The sequence below is a fragment of the Harmonia axyridis genome, chromosome 1, assembly GCF_914767665.1.
Source record: "Harmonia axyridis chromosome 1, icHarAxyr1.1, whole genome shotgun sequence".
Lineage (NCBI taxonomy): Eukaryota > Metazoa > Arthropoda > Insecta > Coleoptera > Coccinellidae > Harmonia > Harmonia axyridis.
The window spans coordinates 20,985,376-21,007,001 of record NC_059501.1 but is presented as its reverse complement, the minus strand read 5'-3'; the positions used below and the strand labels follow the sequence as shown (position 1 = coordinate 21,007,001).

Here is a 21,626-nt window from a genome sequence, read left to right as displayed (position 1 = left end):
GAAAATTTTTCGACAAAAAATTTCTCAGTTTGAGAAATACATAATTATGAAATTGAGTAAGCTATGAAGAATATGCTACTCTCCATATCAGTTGTAGGAAAAAAAATCTATTCTATTTTTATTCCTACTTCCGCTGATTTTCCGTTTTTTCAAGGAACCAGTTTCCCTCAATCGTCTAACAACTTGATTGAACTTCACATAGAAGAAAATTGACGAACGGGATAAGCCTTGTAGCATGCTACATTGCAAATTCAATTTATTCAACGAAACAAGAAAGTTGTAACAAAGAGGTTACAGCCTCTGCATAACTAAAAGACAACGCGCTCCATACATGAAAACCATATCGTCACTTACTTCAATATTAGAATAAGTCATTTCCAAATTCAGGAATATTAACTTTTTCTTAAGAACAAAGTGAAAGGAAGTGACAACTCGAATTGGATGCAAAATACTCAATAAAAATACGTAAATGTCATATGAAAACGAAAACCAAATGTTTGATACCAGTTTTTTTTTGTGGTGAACCGACTATAAAACATTTTAATTGTCAGTTCAGTAAACAAGACGTCTGAAAGATGAAAATAAATCGAATCGAACATTTGGTTGCGCTAGTAGTTAATTTGAAAACCGAAAATCGCTTATATCTCCAAAACGTCTCATTTGCAGGTTCTAATTTATATGAAATTTTTACTTACTTCGAGGAACCTAATGAGCTCCCAAAGTATAGCAACTTTGTTTTTTAACACCCGTTAAATCGGTACCTAGTCTCTAGCGTAAAATACACCTTAACCTTTTTGAACTGAACGCTGGGACGGTATAGACCCCTCTTTAAGAGGGTTTACCACCATGAGGCTTTCTGCGTATTGGTCAAACTTTATTACCTATTCATTTCCCTTTGGCAGTCGTACGATGACCAAACTTTGTACGGTGTACGAAGTTGTACATTCACTTCATCTTCTTTCTCTTTTCGAAGCAATTAAGTGGAGGGCAGCACTTTACGACGCTCTATTATTTTTTCACAAAATTATAGTTTTATCTCTGTTATACTGATTTTTGGTAGGCTTTTTTCACGAATATTTTGAAAATATTTAAGTGCTTTGTGCATTGTACCGGGTTTTCCACCATAATTTGACCCCTCCTTTAACTTTGTTACTAAAAGAGTTACAAACAAATTTTTTTCACAAAAGTTTCACGAAATCGAATAGTGTTTTTTAAAATTATTTCACAAAACGAAATATATACACAGTGAGCAACATATTGATTGCAACTTCATTTTTTCAAAAGGAACACCCTGTATATTTTTCTATATTTGACTAGCTCTTTTTTCCCTGAATTTGAATATATACATATGTTTGGTCTATCTCTCTTATTCTGAGTACCACAGAGTTTCAAATTTTAAGAACCCCCTGGCATGCTCAGTAATCAGTTTTCAAGTGGTAGGCTGGGATAACTCAAAATGCCCTTTCTTGAGTTATCTCGTTGGCAACGATATGACATACGTTTTTCACTATAAATTGGAATTGGATGATTTGGATGCAACTCCATGTATTCTATCCATGTAGCTTTCTTATTTTTATTGTTCTTCACATAAAGTGAAATATTTCAAATTTTTCCGCTTCTGTGTAGTGCATATTAGATGAATAGATTCATTCGTATGTCATATCGTTGCCAACGAGATAACTCAAAAAAGGGCATTTTGAGTTATCGCAGCCTTCCACTTGAAAACTGATTACTTAGCTTGCCAGGTGGTTCTTAAAATTTGAAACTCTTTGGTACTCATATTAAGAGAGATAGGCCCAACATATGTTATATATTCGAAATCAGGGGAAAAAGAGCTAGTCAAATATAGAAAAATATACAAGGTGTTCCATTTGAAAGAATGAAGTTGCAATCAATATGTTGCGCACTCTGTATGTATTTCGTTTTGTGAAATCATTTCGAAAAACAATAGTCGATTTCGTGAACCTTTTGTAGAATAGTTATCTATAATACAAGTGCAGAAGGCATTGATATTCTTCCACGAGTTCAAAATTCAAAAACGAGCCACGAAGTGGCGAGTTTTGGAATGAACGAGTGGTGAATGAGTCTTCTGTACGAGTATTATACATTATTTTCTCTAATTCATTGCATTTTCATTGAAATTGATGAAATATTTCCATAAATATAATTTGGTGATTTTTGCATTGAAAAATGTTGGTTGGCAAAACTGATTTCTTCAAGGCAAATTGATGAATTGACAGATAAAGCCGTGGCGGAAAGTTCGGAGTACCAACATAGAATAATGAAATATAACCATGAAAACTGTGCGTTTCTGATATATTCTCGCACGATTTTGTTCTACAAGATGTGGAAGAATGAACGGAATAACCACAGAATTAGAGAAAACATCTTTTTGTACCTCTTTTAGTAACAAATTTAAAGGGGGGTCAAATTATGGTGAAAAACCCAGTACATATCATCAATTCTTTCTCTAAAAGCGAAAAGTTACCAAAATTTTTTTTGTTAAAAATATTGAGGTTCCATAATGTAGATTATTGTTCAAATAAATTTTATTGAAACCCTATGAAAATCGGTGGTTGTATGAGGAAAAAATCATTAATTTCGTTTTGAACTGAACAGTCAAATGGTGGTATTCTCTCTTAATACTTATGACCCAGTATTGAGGGAGATAAAAAGAGACATTATAAATTATCCATTGATAAGTTTATTTGATATCATCCTCGTTTCCTTCACGGTACTTATCGTTGTCTGCCCAAGGGAAATTACATTTGGATCAGACGTGGGAATCAGATTCGGAGGTGTTACTCTTCGGGCCACCAATTTATGAACGGAGCTTGAGTGTGCGTGCTCGACGTGGTCCAAAGCGGTTTCGCTCTTCAGTTTCCCGTTTGGATTTCACGGAAAACGACCCTGCCGGCTGGAAAACTGAGCGCGTCACACACGATTTTCCGATGTGATATTGTTGATTCTCCACTTGATGCACGACTTATGGGATTTTCTCGGGGAGAATAAATTCCTGAGGGGATTGTTGACGAGAATGACAGGTATTTTTCAATTTTTTCAAGAAACAAAATGGAATTTTCCGAGGAAAATTTTATTTTTTTTTTGTTCCATTGTGATTTTTTAAAGTGATTGGCATGATTTATTTGTAGTTTTTATGAAATGAATTATGTTCTACGAAAATGAAGAATTTTATTTAAAATTATTATTTTCACTTTTTCTAAATTGGAAAATTACTTCTGTAATTTTTTCCTAATATTTTATAATTAAGCGTAAATATTTAGTGCTCTTTGGATTATCATACTCCGTTGATGAATTTTATATGTGATGCTTGTCACATAAAATTACTTCTTTGTTAAAATTTTTATTTATTTTGTTTAATTTTTGTAGTTCGTTCAAATTTCAGTTACTTTTTTGGAGAAATGCGAAGAATTCAAAAATCGAATGAAAATTTCGTTAATAAATTTCAAATTCTAGAAGAACATAGACACCGGATTAAAACGATTGACGCGCTTGTTTAGTTAAAGTTGAATAAGCATACTGATTATGTTAAATTCAAAAAGAGCGGTTCGACCTCATTTCAAGTTCTCCCTCGATAACTCTTGAAGAGTATAGGGTATAGGGTTTTTTTAAATAACCCCCATTCTTTATACGTAGAATTGACTGAAATGATAAAAAATTTAGGTTCTAATTTGAAAATCTTGAGTTTTGATGAATTTAGTTGTCCAAGTTGATGATCTTCTGAAAAACACCCAGTACAGTCCAAACCGCAAAGAGCCTTTTTGCAGAATCGAAAAAACTTTTCTTGCCGACATATTCAAAAAAATGTGAGTCCTCATGGCCACCATTTTTTCATAAGAATCCCATTAATTCATGAACCGTTGAGTTTTCACCCAAGGTATGACATATTGCTGAAATTGTCATCAAAAAAGATATCTAATGATGCAATAAAATACCTAGTGTGCCATTTGAAATGAGGAATTAATAGTTTGTTTCCGGTATAACCGGAAGTTGAAGAGATCTGAAAATATTTTAGGGAGAAAGATCATTGTCTTTGTATCTTTTGATGCAAAGTTTTCTATGAATGTCTAATAGTCCATTCCGGTGAATCACTCTGTACATGAGATGTGATTTTTTATCATGTCATTGTAGTCGGTTAGTCTATCAAATGAAAGGATCCTCTTATAATTTGGCATGTACATTTTTGTGATTATTTCGCATATACAAACAAAATTTTCCCCCAGTCAGTTTTTTTTTAAGGAAATATAGAAATTTTTTGTCGATGTTTCGAATTAATTTTCTATGGTTATAGTAACCGCGATGAACATGAAATCATAATTCTATTAGGTGTCCCAAATTCGTTGTCTAATGAGGGGATCTTAGAGTTTCTTTGAGCTAGAAAAAAAATCAATCGCACTTTTTCGGGCTTGATTTTTGAGAAAATTAATTTGGTGAAAATAGCAATCTTATGAGATCAACTGTTCACATGCTGTGAGAGAAAATTGGAAAATAGCGTGAAATGCAGAGTTCTCATAACTTCTTCATTAATGCTGCTATAAACATGAAAAAAACATTTTACAGGCACTTTCCTCAGTAAAATCCATTGGTGTAATAATTAGTTTTTGGTTGCAATTAGTTTTGAAGGTATAATACAAATATATGAAATAATAAATTGATTTTTCATCAAACTAAAAAATCTGATTTAGTTTTCTATGATTCTGACGGTGCTACTCGTACCAAAAATGCTATTTGTTCTCCATCAATCGGAAATTTCATCAGAATTCCATTAGGGAAACCGGAAATAATAGGCATCATAACTATTTTCGCGATGACCGTGTTATTTCACTAATAAAGAGATGTTATCGAGGAAATTTTGGATGATGAAGCACCTATAATTTCAGAGTCTGTTTTGGGCAACCCTCAATGATATACTAATTTCATTCGAATTTCGGTTCAGATATAGCATTCTGCATTATGGAAAATATCATTTTAGCTCATATAAGTTTCAAAATGAAACCTTTTGAACAGTTAGAGAAAATGTATAGGTGAAACGTAGGTACGTAAGTGCTTTCCTGAGGTGAAACCTAGTATGAAAAATGATGCAAATAATATTGCATCTGAATTCATAGAAAAGATGGAGGAAAGTGCGTTGTCAGGATACCACATTCGAGTGTAATAACTCAACTGGAAAATTTCATCAAAATCGAAAACGTAAATTTTACTGGAAATGAAATAGTTTTGAAAAGTAAAGTACGACTCACTGATATAATTCAAATACCTAGGAACTTCGTTAATTTCGAAAGAGGTTCCGTAAATTTTGATATGTATAGATTATGCGTGGTATAATCAACAACATTGACATTTTATTAAATCATATCTCATACTACATAATAAATGAACAACATCTCTGTTTTGCTTAAAAGCTGCCTACACCAGGTCATTGCTTTTTTTGAGATAAGCGAAAAAAATAAACGAGTTTTTTCAAATAAAACAGAACTGTATATAGCTATGAACAGGGTGTCTCAAGTTTAATTACCTATTAGAAGTTTCTGTAGAACTTGGTCTATTTGAATTCTGAAAACTGAAATTATGATATTAACAAGTTTATTCATTATAAATTACATTATTATTCCATGATATTCTCTATTAAGCTAAAATAGGTTTGCAACTTAGGTATACTAAACTGGAATGCATTTTCTAATCAATATAATTTTCCACCAAGTAAGGACTGAATCAATTAAATAATTTTCTAAAATGATTTTTTTGATATGATTAAGTATTCAATTTTAAACGACACCTAGAACTAATTTGCTTTTGCAGTCACCACTGAGATTTGCCTGTTCCGTTGTTAATTCTATAGCAGATAGATGTGATCTGCCTTCTCATTTTCTGGATTATATCTGTGATTTGTATTTAAATGAAAACATTTGAAGGTAATATGATCACGTAGTACATTATATTATATTGAATTTCCATTTCTTTCTTGTATGTTGTTTTTTTAACTGTCTGTTGAGGTGTATGAATCTCTAAATTTTTATTGTTCTATTGGATTACGTTCAGGATATAGTATTTATTTTTTTGTACTGATTATCATTGATTTTATAGGTATTTGTTTTTAATAACCTGTAATTGGGTCGTCAAACCTGTTTAAAATGAGGAATATTATATACAGGGTGTTGTCGCTTATATCAAAAAGTACTAACAACTTCGATATTTCAGATGGGACACTTTGCATAATAATACTTTTTTCGGTTTGCCGTAGCCTCTTGATTATTTATGTATTAACTTTTTCGTCCTTATTTCAAGCGGTTTTTGAGTGATCGATTGATTTCCTATTTTTTGTGAAAATATAGCTTCAATTAAACGTTCATCATTTTGGTAATTGAAATCCTAGAAATCTGAAATTTCAGGTGTGGATTACCAATATCGTTCAAGTGTAATGAAATAAAATTCATTCATCATACAATGTTGTTCAAAATCACAGGCTTCACGAGACATACTAAAATGATAAAAAGTACGTTTTTCCAAATGAAATGACCTGTAATCATAAAATGTATTGAAAGTGAATGAAAATTTCATTCAGACGATATAAAAATGTTTATATAACTGAGTTGTATGGTATCCTAATTAAAAGCAAGTGTTGATTCCAATATGGGAATAATAATTTACGTTTATTTTTGATATCCTTGAAATGATTTAGAACTTGATGTGAACTATGATGATTCTCAAAATGCTTAGATCGTACTCCGGAGTCAAAGCGGTAGAATATCTGATTTTTAGACTGAATTTAATCAAATAGCTCTAATAGTTTCCGAAAACAACTCTGATAATTTCCTCAGAACAGTAAACCTTTTTTGCTCAATTTTCGGATACCACATATGTCGAAACGTAATCCTTAAAAATTTCAAAGGTGGTCAAATTTTTTTTCTTCGAACGATTCCGAAGGATGATTATTAGAAAAATACACTAGAAACGAAACGAATTCAATAACATCAATGTCACTAGGATGAATCCGCTTGTCTTATGAAATCAAAGGTATTGGTTGACAGGAATTGGGAATTTCGTTTTTCCCCCAGTATTTCCATACAGGGGCCCGTTGGACTGAATGAATGACAGAATCTCATTCTCGTTAAGTCAAAAATAACAGAAGGGAACCAACCACATTCAAGCGAAGCGTAAAATTGAATGAAATTTTCACCGTATTTAACAATCAGAATCCGAGGGTTTTGGCACGGAAAGAATCAACTGTTATTCATGTGAATTTAATTTTAAATCCGCATTATGATTTAAAGATAGCGAATGGTATTTTATATTCTTTATTTTCGAAAATAATAATACTCAGCGAATTAACATTTTTCGATTTTCAAAGTAAAGCAATATGACAAAGTTCTTGAAAGTTTCTTGCAGTGCGTTGTGAATACAAACAAATTTCATTAAGTTTTCGAAAATACTAGAAACCCTTTATACAGGATGTCTGGTTACCACTAGAACAACTTTCAGGTGAAGATAGAATACATCTGTGTGAATTATGAAATGATATTTGAAGTCACCTAAGAACTTTCGTTCTAACAGATCTAATTTTCGGAAGAGTCCACCGATTTTGGTTATTTACGGTATGATTGATGACATTAGGTAGTCGAGTTTCTTGAGAAGAATTCTCTTCGAAATTCCAGGTATTTAATGTGATTGAACATTCATCAAGAACAGACGTATATGTGACAGCTGTGTTAGATTTCTGTGTAATTTGGCTTATAAATTTTCATGTTTTGTGAGATACAAGCAATTTGTAATTGTTATCCGTTTTTGATTGACTTTATTCACAGAAGATGTTCAAAAGATAAAGATCATTGAAGCGTTGATATCGGAGAGTGTTATTGAAAGTATTTCCGATACTCTCATCAATATAATATCTAAAGAACTCGCTTAAAAATTCACTCTATACGATGCTAAAATCCTAAAATCGCATCTTTGTAAGCTGAAATAGAAATTGTGAATAGAATATTCTGAAATAAAATTCTCATAAGAAGTTGGAACAAAAAGTGGATTCTCTGAAGCAGCTGTCGAGAAATAAGAATATTCGAATGATTAGTTTCTAGGAAATTGATGGTGAAAATCTGTTAACACGGTTCAAGGTACTGATTGATGAACTGAATATAAGTGAGGAAATTGTCGCTGCTTACAGGGTTGGTAAAATTAAAGAAGGACGCCAATTACTGGTCATGTTGAATGAAGTATATGAAAAAAACCTTATTTGTACGAGGAAGAAGTTGCTTCTAATGTATAACCTTGCATCCGCCATTTTGCAATAGATGACTGTGGCAGTCGAAATAAATAGATCGTAGATGGCATAGAATAAGCTCGGGTATTTGTTTATATAACAACATCGAAATATTAGTCGATTTGTGTCAGCATCATAAAGTTATTCACGATAAAACATGTCAGTTTACGAGCCAAATTCTCGTCAATTGGGGGAGATTTTAATTTTCTGCTTTGATATGAAGAAATCTGCAGCTGAGGCTCATCGAATGCTCCCAAATACCTATGGCGAGGCCACTTCTAATGACAGAACGTGCCGACAGTGTTCCAAACGCTTCAAGAACTGTGATTTTGACGTCATGAAGGTGGAAGGGAGACGATTTTCGACGATGCAGAATTGAAGGCATTACTAGACTTGTATCAAATGCAACAATAATTGACAGGATCTTGGGGAGTCACCAAGCCATTCGATAAAGCCTGAAAGTCATGGAAATGATTCAGAAACAAGAAAATTGGGTGCCGTACGAGTTTAAGCCGAGATATGTTGAACGGTGTTTGTTTGCTTGTGAACAGCTGCTTGCAAGGCGAACACGAAAAGAATTTCTGCATCGCATTGTGACTGAAGACGAAAATGGGTTCATTACGATAATTCCTAGCGCAGAAAATCATAGGGATATCCTGGCCATACCTCCACGTCGACAGCCATACCGAATATTCACGGTTCCAAGATCATGCTCAGTTGGTGGGACCAGCTCGGCATAGTGTATTATGGTTTGTTAAAATCGACTAAACAATCACATTCGATTGTTATCGAACAAAAATAATGCGTTTGAGCCGAGCATTGAAAGACAAACGGCCGCAATACAACGAGAAACATGATAAAGTGATTTTACAGCATTACAATGCTCGACACCATGTTGCGAAAGTGGTCTAGACATACTTGGAAACGTTGAATAGGGAATTCCTACCGCACCCGTCGTATTCTCTAGACTTTGCTTCCTATCACTTGTTTCGATCAAGGGCACACGGCCTGGCTAACCAGCTCTTCTGGTCTCATGAAGAAATGAAAAATTGGATCAATCGCACCAGTTTTTTCAACACGGTATTTGTACGCTGCTCGAAAAATGAGAGAAAGGAACGGCTAGCGATGGACAATACTTTGAATCATAAATGTAAAACCAGTTTTTCACAATAAAGCCTCGAATTCCGGAAAAAAATGGCGGAAGCAAAGTTGTAAACCTATGCAATACGAAATTTAGTTCTCAATTTCACCAGAAGATTCAACAAATGTAAACATATTAGCTGAAGACAACATCCGAAACACATCTTAAGAGCATTATGGAAATTGATTTTAATTTTATAACGTTTTCGAATGAGCGCTCAAAAGCTCTCAACTTTACATCATGGCTTTCTGTTATATTTTTTCTTAAGGCGTTAACTGGATCACATTTCATTCTTTTTCATTCTCAAATGTCATACTGCAATCCCATTTACCCTCGAAAGTTTTTGAAGTGTGTTCCACTTGAATCGAATAAAACCGCTACACTCTGTCTTCAAACACAAGAAAACTTCGAGAAAACGGGAAACCCCAATGAGTTTAATTTCATAGAAATAGTTGAGTGCACTGCACAGCTCGTAGAATGAAAAGAGGAATGATTTTCATGAACAAATCATGCCAGAATTCTGATTATGGACAACTTCCAAAGTTTCAAATTAGGTTCAAGGATGGTAACGTTCATCGCGCTAGATTGAGCTGATAAAAAGAAGAGTTAGTGGCTGTAAAACGGAATGGAAATGGAAGGATCACTGGATGGAAAGTTATTGCTGGCGATATTTTCAACACTTTACTACATTTCATTCACGAGAGGAAAACATTTCGACTATTTCAATACTTGTGAGAGCGATTACGATTAAACAGGGTGTTTCATTGGGAAACGGAAATACTTCACAGGTGCATAGGTGGCACCAAGGCGGTTCTGGAGATACCCCATTTATTGGGTCTTACTGTCTTCGTAGCCGAGATATAGGGTGTTTTATGAAATTTGCCCGTTTCTTTCTGAGGCCATATCCAACAAACCACCCGGTATATTTTCTTCTTATTCGGCAAATATGTTCCTAATTGAGAGCCCAAACGTATTATGCAATAACCGCTTCGAAAATCCAGGTCCAGGTTAACAAAAATTATGAATTGTTTGAACCCTTGAAACAACACCCTGTACATCGGAGTTTTGAGAATCTGTTTTAATATTCGGAAACACCACTTAAAACTAAATTGATACGTGTATTTCAAATTTTCGAGCAGACAGTTTTACTGCACAAATTTTCAACGTAAAAGTGAAGTTTTTGAGCACTCGGATACCTGAAAGTGGTTTGAAGTGACTTTTAACAATGAATATTGAATCCATATTTTTTTCAACATTACTTTGTAATTCATTTTTACATTGGTTTTCCTTTTTATAGCTGCATACTATTTCAGTTCCTATTTATTGAGAATTAAGTTGCATTAGGGTGATATCGTACATTTTGAAACAATTATGAACAAATAAACATAATAACAAAATAATTAAAAAAATAACTACAAAAACGGCTCGAAATGTCCTTCATTTTGATCTTAACATTTTCTTGTTCGTTTCAGAATATCTCGAACTGCTTTCCGAATCACATTTGGATTGTATTTAATTTTCTGGCTAGCCTCTTCTCTTTTTTTGATTAGATCCATCACTAAAAATTACTTTAAACCAATTCCAGCAAACCAAATTCTTAAAAATTTCACGGTCACGTTGAAAATTTGTGCAGTAATGAGAAACGAAAAGAGAATAACTCAAAAATAAAAACTGAAATGGTATAAAGCAATAAAAAGGAAAACCAATGTGAAAATGAATTACAAAGTAATGTTGAAATAATTATGGATTCAATATGGATTCACTTCAAACCACTTTCAGGTATCCAAGTTCTCCAAAACTTCACTTTTACGTTGAAAATTTGTCAGTAAAACTGTCTGCGCGAAATATGAAGTACACATATCAGTTTAGTTTCTAGTGGTGTTTCCGAATATTAAAACAGATTTTCAAAATTCCGATGTACAGGGTGTTGTTTCGAGGGTTCAAACGATTCATAATTTTTGTTAACCCAGACCTGGATTTTCGAGGCGGTTATTGCATGATATGTTTGGGCTCTCAATTAGGAACCTATTTGCCAAATATGAAGGGAATATACCGGGTGGTTCGTTTGATATGGCCTCAGAAAAAAAAACGGGCAAAATTCATAAAACACCCGGTATTATCACTTGGGATTGAGTAAAGGTAATAATTGACATGTCGTATCGTGTCAGGTCTCCCTTGCGGGGAAACAATATAATAATTTATTTTTTCCTCTATGTCTCTATCCTAATTTAGGTTTATTATTTCTAATAATCGGGAAGTATAAGAGCTTTTCACATAAAATTCTGTACAAAAATCAATTGCTATACTGCATTTATCTTCCTAGCTCAAGAATACGAGGTCTCAATTTTTAAAGCCAATTTGTTTTCTGATCAATTTTGCTTTCCGGTCTGGCATATTTCCCGATGCTTTGAAGAAATCAATTGTCATACCTTCCTACAAAAAAAAGACAAAAATGATCTATCCAATTACAGGCCAATTAGCTTTGTCATCTTTTTCATTTAGATTTTTGAAGAAATTCTTTCAAATGCCATTCTGAAATTCTTCAGGGAGTTCAATGTTCTGACTATTTACTTTTTCCCCAACCGAATATTTCTGTATCAGTTGGTCTGATGCCAAGTCAATAAATTTTTTTTTGAACAATTGTGGCATCGGCAAAAAATGAAGCTGCTCCTTTGTCAGGACATTATTTCGAAAACTGTTATGTTATCTTATGATTTTCATCTATAGAATTGGTGCAGAAATGATAATAATAATCTATTCATAACAGCTCCTTTTCATGCTCACAATTCAAATTTTATGGATCAAGATCTTGGAGTTTATGAACCTATTTATCTCCAACTACATGATAAACGAAGAATGGTTCGGTTTAAAATTACCATATTCGGAATATGTTTTGCAGGAAAAAAGTTCAGTCTGCGAATTCCTAGATAATTCATAATCCCAAATTTTCCAACAGAAGCTATGCAAATTCAAATATCCTCAGTTATAATTCCTAATGGAAGCAAGTCACCCGACAAAAATATTCTTGAATGAAACTCAACACAGAAAATTGCTGGGAGATTATAAAAATGCACAATGGCATCACCATATTCCATTTTTATGGAGACTCTAATCTAAGTGAGTTATTCAAGTTTTATACTGGATTTAAAATGGAGGATCCCTCACGTACTTACTAACTTTTTAATATCTCCAACTGTCTAAGTCCTGACCTCTTATTTCGGTAGATAGTTGATAAAAATAAGTTGGAAGGAGTTCTTGAGTTGGATAAATCCTAGTGGAGTTATTCCTGAAATATCCACAAGAGTTCATTTCGATAATGAGGTTCGTATTACGATTTTATCGAATGTAAAAATAATGGTCATTCTTGTTATTTAACAGGCTGTAATTCTTCTTGATGGAGATCAGTTTACGTGATGATGGGTTCTTTGCGCTTTTCTTTAAGGATGAATCATGATTGGGAACTGGAATATTTTTTTCATTGAGCGATCATTATTCGAGCAGATGGTTCTCAAATTTCATCCCATTGTTTGTAATTTTCCAATTCAGAACAGAGTGTAGGCTTAAAACAAAAGGTTCATTTCACTGAATACGAATCCCTTCTCAAATAGGACTCTGCCAGGCCGCAGAGACCTAGAAAATTGAAATTTCGAGCTAAATTTGGATCTAGAATGTTGCGGTCAAGTTCTCTGATGGTGAAAATTCGATAATAGAATTATAGTTTCAAATTCCGTGCAAAATTTCGTGTTGAGAGTTCTAATATCGAAAACAAATTCGTGATGTGAAGTCAGGAGTTCTTGACTGTTCCCTCATTCTTACGAGAATAGCTTCGTTGGAGAGTATATATGCGGTCTCCAAGGGCACATTTAGCGCATGAACGAATGAACATTCAAAAGCTCTTGACTTAGATTTTTATTCTAAATATAGGTACACGCAGAATCTCATTTCATCGCTTCTGTTGTCAAGGAAATATTTAGTTTTATTTTCTTATATTCTCCTGAATTCTATGGTTCTGATGATTTAATTAGCTTGAAATTCTACATAAAGGTTGAAATCATTATTCTATATCTATGCCCACAACCTCAATTCCATATATATTTCTGAGTTGCATGTCCTTTAATTCATTCGTTTCATTCGAAATTCATGAAGAAAAAACACTCTGTGTAATACTCAAAGTAATAAACATAGATTGAGGTAGCATATGTAATTTTCAGTGAGCAAATTTTGTCCCCAACGTGAACTAACAAATTTGACATGAAGCGCGCGGAAATGAAAAGATATCAGTGATACGATATTCCACTCAATTCGCGAGTTTCTTCACAAAGAACGCACTTTTTATGTCTCATAGTGATTCAACGTTTCATATTAACTCAAAATATATTGAAATAAATTCCTAAATATATCAGAAATTGAGAAAACATATTTCGAGCGCGCCAAACGACGTGAAACAATCGATGACACTAGGGGAGCAAAAATTGCCAAACCTTGGACTTCGGCAGGTAGAGATACAGAAAATAATAAATATTCTGCTTATTATTAATTCAACAATTAGGAAAAATATCGGATTCCAAATATTCAAATTTGCATATTTGATGTAGAAACACTCAAATAAATATAGTTCTTTCAATATAATAAACATGCATGATGATATAGTAATATTGTGGATTTGAAAATATATCACAATCCGCCAACGTAATCTAACTATGTTGGGGACATGAAAAAATTGCGTACCTATACTTCCTCTATCTATGTTTATTACTCTATGTTGTAATATAAAGGGAAAATATATAATGAATATTTTCATTTCCATTTGAAATCCCTAGCGTCGTACATTTTCATCAAATTGTATTTACTCTCGTCTACGTTACTGGCCTCCTTCAGATCCGATGTTTGAAGAGGACCCCTTAGACATTCCCTCCTTAACTGGTGTGGAGTGATAATGTTATCCTGGTTATTCCTTGTTCTGAGACAACGCACTCCCTGATGATGTTTTCTTGGTTCCCCTGGATGCGTTTTGCATGTCTGAATAGTTGAAGCAGAATAGAAAATGCTTTCTACTCGAATGGTATTCTATTAACAATATTCGCACTAATATTTCAGTTCTGTTTTTATGAGGATCCCTGAATGTTTCGGTCTCTACTTGAAGTAAATTGATTTTAATATGATTAAAAAATAAAACACTTCATTTCCGCTTGAATTTATTGATTACACAACTATTGCTTGGTCAAATTACATAACATCAGTATATTCAAACCCAATATATCAATCGTTTGGACTGGCCTGCTCAATCTTCAGACATTAATCCTATAGAAGATGCTTGGGACAATGAAATAAAAAAACTACAATTAATTACCATGAAATAAAAATCCAATGATTTCTCTTCATATAGCTACTCGGTTTTTTTTTCAAATTAAAATGAGACCTCTTACTGGATACCGCTATACAGGGAGTCATTTGTTAGGGAATTTTATAAGAATGATAAAAAGTAAAATACTTTATTTCAGCTTGAATTTATTGTCTCAAATGCACAGAACAATTGTTTCATCAAATTATATTTTGACTTCTTAAGGTCAGTATGGTTACTCACCAGATGGCTATCCTATAGGTATCAAATAGATTCTTGTCTAATCGGCAAAAATATCGAATTCAAAAAATCTTCGGTAAGTCAACGATGCTCTTAGGCCCAATGTAGATGTCAAGCTCTTTGCTTAGATTGTAATCATAGTACTCTCAGTGGTCGATGAGACATTAAACCTGTTGCTAGTATTCGATTCCGTAATGTTTAGAACGATACTTGAATTCGCAAGGTTGGTTTTGTTGTTGATTAGTGACAAGCCTTCTACCACTCTTACCTTTGAACTTGGCTTCTTTAATCCCCATGCTTCAACTTATAGCATCTTACCTTCAGTTCAGAGCCAAAGTTGATGGAGTACGGTCTTCAGAGAGGGCACTTTGATCCGGAGTTCCGCAAGGATCTCTGCTGTCACTGTTATTGTTTACATTATATGTGTCTGACATGCCGAACACGAAAAAAACCTCCATGATACTTTATGCTGATTATACTGCCATTCTTGCCAATTCGTGGTGTCCCAAAATGGCAACGGAGTACCTGCAAGAAGCCACCTTAAAACGTCAATTATGGTTTGCTCGATGGAAAATCGACGTGAACCCTGAAATGAGCGACGCTGTTCTCTTCAGCCAAAAGAGGAAAGATCCCCAAGGACACATTTTAATGTTCGGTAGGAGGATCGAATGGAAAAACGAGGGCATAGTATCTGGGAGTGATACTTGAAAACAAGACGTCACATCAGATGTAGCGAAGGCGAAGACAACTTTCCAACAAGTTTGTTCTCTACATGTTCTCCAAGACTTGACTTACGCATGCCCAGCTTGGGGAAGTTCCATCTGCAGAAACTTCAAGTCGTGTAGAAATGATCCTAAGACTAGCCGTAAATGCACCATGGTTTGTCAGCAACATACGGATACATGAAGACCTCCAAATACCATTCCTAGACGATCATCTAATATAAGTGTGAAGACCTTCAATAAAGTGAAGATTCGAGCAAAAAGAAGGCTTGCGACTATGACGAAAAAGCCTTGGAGAAACACAAAAGACCAAAGGTGGCCCAATTATTGCACGCTCACATTCACTTATCACTCTACGATTCGTGTTGTCAGTTAAAATAGTGAATTTCAACTGCTTTAACTAAAGAAATATTTGCACTAAAATTTCATCCAAAAAAAAAATATTGTAAACATCCGGTTCTTGCGAAAAATATGTGACAATATGTGAAAAAAAACATTGATGAAGAAACCCACAGAAAATTGTTGATATTTAATTCCCCCATATGAGAATAAGGCGTTGCAAAACTTTTGAATCTATGTGTATGTTATCATTATCATTTCACTGAATCGTTCCGGCTCTGTCAGCTTTCCGGGAACTGCGACCAAATTGATCTTTTGTTCTTAACCCTACCAAGTCATTCAAATTCAGGAAAGCCGTCGATACTGTTAACGAAACCGATGACATCTTCTTAAGTATCCTGATCTGACTTTCCCTTGTGGGTGGTTCATAGCCCAGTCAGCCCCGGGCACTTGAACACTATGTGTTTGGCTGTTTCTACCTACTTGCCCCAGAGCCTGCAGAGCTGACAGTATCCTGTCAGCAGTCCCTCCATCAACCGAATCTCATCTCGTGGTAGCTTCAAGAGCTTCCTGGTATAGGTCGTTGAAAGCACCACAAATTTCTTTGCCATTGAAAGATCTAAAGTATCCTACCAGAGGGTTTTCTATTGTTTCACTCCCATTGTTGGACTGTATGTATGTTTTTTTGTCACTTGGTATATCATATTGAGAAAAACTAACAACTGACATATAAATACCTACTAGATTATCAAATTGTTAATTTTTTACTCGATATCGAAACATAAGAATACCATTACAATATTAAAAGAATAAAAATTATCAGACCAGTTCTCGTGATCAAACATATCATTCAATAACATTCACATGTACGTACCTAACGTTGCAATTTGATTTTTTTTACTTCCATCCTCTACTGAACTCGAATGGTATAGTCTATATTGAAGTGAATACATTTTACAATAAAGTATTTCTCATATTTCATAATTTTTCATTCGGTGGTCTTCAAATGATATTCGATATCAAAAAGGGAATTTATTGGTTTCTTCAGACGCCTTGCTTCACGTTATTCACAGTTATCGAGTTTCTTTTCCAAATATGTTTCTGAATGAACAATTTTTCCACAATTTATCGAAATGATATTGCATAAGATCCATATTATACCAAGGGTGCTTTAATATTTTACGCTTTATAAGTCAGACCAGATTTTGAAAGATTGATGATCATTCCCATCATAAACATAGTGTAGAATTATTAGAGAGAATCGTGTGATATCATTGGCGAAGACATTTGCAGGATGACGTTGAGATGTCTTCAATGTGGGAGAGCAAAGTTGAAATTGAGATTTATGATGGGATAAATGTTAGTTTAAGTGGATACTGTCTTGATATATTGAAGTAGGTAATCGAGAAGTCCTAAAAGGAAGGTATATGTAATGAATCTTTGAACGTGCATGAACGTTGATGTATTTCAAGTGATTGATATAATACTTCCGAGGAAGTTTACTAAAAGTGAAATTTTTTTGAGTAGATAAGTACTCGCTACAAGCGAATAAAACGCTTTTTCATTTCATCACAAAGCCTGTAATTTTCGAATGGAAAGAAATAGCACGTTTGAACTTTTAGGGTATGTTCGGATGAAATTCTGAGGTTAAGTTCGTTAATAGGCAAAATCCGTAAATATAATCGTTCGAAACTTTGTTTTCCTATTAATTTTCAAACTGCAGATTCAATATAGGTGCACACAGATATGAGATGACAATTTCAATACCTCTGCAAAATTTCATTCAGATCGCATAAACAAAATCATGAAAAATTCAAGAAAAATATCGAAAAAATTAGTTATATTTTATTGAGTAGGTACAAGACTGGTTGAGTTGAAATTCTGGATGTTCATATAAAACAGTGTGTCGTGCATAATTTCAAGCTGACCACATAATTAGCTATACCAATAACAATAACAATAACAAGTTCTGTTTATTATGGTTTCCCGGTCACTTGAGAATTGAAGGAAAAGAAGAGACCAGAAAAAGAGCACAAACTCTTTTTATTGGCCTAGAACATTTCTGTGGTATAGGTAAATTAACCTATAAGAAACAGGAGAAGGAGAAGTGAAAAACCTAAAGAGAAACACTCTGGCGAAGTCTTCCTGGGTTGGATTATTCCCTTAAGTTTTTTCGGAACTTTCATACTTTGCGATATCTGAGAAATATCTGGATTTTAGCAAGAATCTGCTACAGCTACTCACTGGATTTCTTAGAGGGCATTACCATCTCATGCAGGTTCTGCACCTGGTGACGGAATTCCTCGCCATCGGTAGCCAACGCAAAAAATGCTTGGAATGCTAGAGACTTTGAAAAGTAAGTAAATAACCTTATTGAAGTCATCCCCGATATTGTAGTTTATCAGAACTCTGATGGAACTGGAAGGCGAGCTGAAGACTACACAATAGTAAAGGTGGCGGTGCAATGAAACCCCATAAAAACTAAATTTAAATCTGAATCATAAGCCACAGAAAAATATGACAAGAAATGCCCCATTTTTTTGATCGTCCCGATTGGGTCACTTCAATATGCCAAGTTATTGATTGTTTACAAACCTACGTACAAGAGTATTTTTACAATGGAAAAATCAAGTATCGTGCAGTGGCCAGTGATTGAATTTTATATTTGGAAGGTTTAAAAGCAAAGGAAATTTATGAACGAATGTCGAAAGTTTTCATTGAGAGGACTCTTCGCCTTCAATTACTTAGTACAGTAGAAAGATGGGTTGCTGAATTCAAACGTGGTCGTACAATCTTGAAAAACAACTCCAGAAATCACAGAAGAGATACAGCATATCATACCTATTGGAAAATCATCCAGTGAATGAAAGAGATAAAGTAGAAGTTCTAGATATCTCTTTGGGCAGTCCAAGCAATATTTTGACTATTTGGTTTCAGAAAGCTATGTGCAAAATGACTACCGCATTCGCTAATAATGGACCAAATACACATTCGAATGCTACTTTCTCAGCAATATTAAGAGCGTTTTTGATAAAGATTAAGTGGATTTTATGCGTCGATTCATCACTATGGAAGATACCTGGATCTTTCACCATTATCCTGTATCAAACCAAGAGGCTTAAGAGAGATGTGAGCCAGGTTCTTCGGCTCTGAAACGAATTCCTGTCCAGAAATCGACCAAGGTTTATTTTTTATCAGGACAAAGGACCGGGTCACAAAAGCATTTTGATAATGGCTAAAATCCATTAATTAAAGTACGAATTGTTAGACCATCCACCCTATTCACCAGATTTAGCCGCTAGCGATTCCATCTGTTTCCAAACCTTAAAAAAATCATGCTTGGAAAGCGTTTGTGGGTTGTGGTCCTTATACTGTGACTAAAGTAGTTCACGGCCAAGGACAAATTAGGAAAATAAAAGAAAAAGATAAACACTCATTCAATTTATTTAAACCCACAAAGAAAATCTGCAGAAGATGACATTTTGTCTGATCGATTTTTAGGGCCGCTAGTCACTTGGGTCGTTGCAGGTACGTTTTCGTCAGTCTCGGTAACAGATGTAAAAATCTTTACTCTTCTCGTCGTCGGTGCAAGTGTTGCACATATGTTGTAGTTGTAGACTGGACTGAACTCAATTGAATTATTCGCCCTGAAATGCCGATTTTTATGGGCATTCAGGCCGTTTTCGATTCGACCGTTAACAGCCTTTCTACAGATTACTTAGTGGTGTGGCTTTGATCATTTCAAGTTTTTACAACGAGTTCTTCTGTTTCTAGCATTTTGGTTTGAAATTTAACTCAACTCGAATATTTTTGAGGGAATCGATAGATTGCCTACACGTTTTTCATCCGATGATGAGGTCATAACAGCTGTTGAAGCGTATTTTGCAACCCGTTCAGATTCTCACCTCAGGGATGGAATTCATAAATTATAATCTCGTTGGAACAAGAGCATTGATGTTCCGAGAAACTGAACTGAATGATAAAGTGAATTTCAAACCATAACATTGTGTTTTTTTTATCGAACCGCAAAACTTATTAAACAACCTAGGTTAGGTATATGTGTTTTCTAATAACACAATTGACGCATGAATGAAAAAGCGCTCAAGTCAATACTCTTTTCGAATTGTATCGATGTCAAAGTGACAAACCACATGATTTTATTGATGTTTTAGTGTGCGAGTAAATTCATCATGTTTAACTTAGGAACTTCGTTATATTCAGCTGATATGAGATTGTACGTATAGGGCAGTTTTGCATAATTCATTACTCTACCGTTCAAAACGATCTACTAATGATACAATTTAATGGTATAAACGTGATTGCGAGGTGAAATACCTTTGTCGTTTGTTCATATTTCATGGTCTAGTATCATTGAATGTGTTGGTGGTTGGAAAATTCGATCAATTCCACATGTCAGTTCGTTATTTACAATAATAAAACTTAGGAAATATAGTTGTTTATGTTTTGGAATGTGTAGATTCCAAAAATTGAATTGAAGAAAGATCCATGAATTTTTGAGGGAAAAATCGAGCAATCAAATGAAAAAAAATTCTTCCAATGGGTGTGGAATTTTACTTCATCATCCATCTGCAGTGTATTTTTTTCGCATATTTCGTATATTCGGAATAGCTGAAATTTCTATAGAATGACTTCAACTTTTTTAGAAATTGTGTTACAAATTTGAGGCTAACTGAAAGCAACTATAAGAGAAAATCATTTTCGCTCTGAATAATAAGATTTCAGAAAGCAGATCATAGATATTTTGATTCGTTCTCAAGTTACAGGGCGTTATTGAAAAATGATTATTTCAAATATTTCGCTTTAACTGGGTTTCTCAACGAGAAACACTGAAACTTAACATCTGCCATTTTTTTCCGAAATTCGAGGCTTCGTTGTGAGAAACTGGTTATACATTTATGATTCAAAGTATTGTACAGCGCTGGCAACTACCTTCTCCCATCTTTCGGGCAGTGTACGAATCTCGCTTTGAAAAAACTGATCATTTTTTGAAGCGATTCACGAATCGATCTAATTTTTCACTTCATCATACGACCCAAACTGCTGGTGAGCTAGGCAGTGTGCCATTGATCGAAGGAAATGATAGTCCGAAGGTGCAACGTCTGGAGAATACTGCGGGTGTGGTAGGATTTCCCATTTCAACGTTTCCAAGTATGTCATGACCACTTTCGCAATATGGAGTCAAGCATTGTCATGTTGTAAAATCCCTTTAACATGTCTCTCGTTTTATTGCTGCCGTTTGTCTTTCAATGCTCGGCTCAAACGCATTAATTGTGTTCGATAACGATCGCCTGTGATTGTTCCAGTCGGTTTTAACAACTCATAATACACTACGCCGAGCTGGTCTCACCAAATACTGAGCATGACCTTAGAACCGTGAATATTCGGTTTAGCCTGGGATAACCTTCACAATGCGATGCAGAAATCTCTTCCGTCTTAGCCTTGCTAACAGCTGTTTACAAGCATACAAACGCCGTTCAACATATCTCAGCTTCAACTCGTACGGCACCCAATTTCCTTGTTTCTGAATCATTTATATGACTTTAT

At 34.4% G+C, this 21,626-nt stretch overlaps 1 protein-coding gene across 3 annotated transcripts in view; it reads left to right on the top strand.

The window, feature by feature from the left end:
• Positions 1-2,904: 2,904 nt before the first annotated feature.
• Positions 2,905-21,626, top strand: part of LOC123688947 (pyrokinin-1 receptor-like) — a 108,656-nt gene continuing 89,934 nt past the window's right edge. For all 3 annotated transcript variants that reach the window (XM_045627702.1, XM_045627704.1, XM_045627703.1), the window contains exon 1: positions 2,905-3,044. The gene's annotated coding sequence lies outside the window, so the exon portion shown is untranslated. The remainder of the gene's footprint in view (positions 3,045-21,626) is intronic.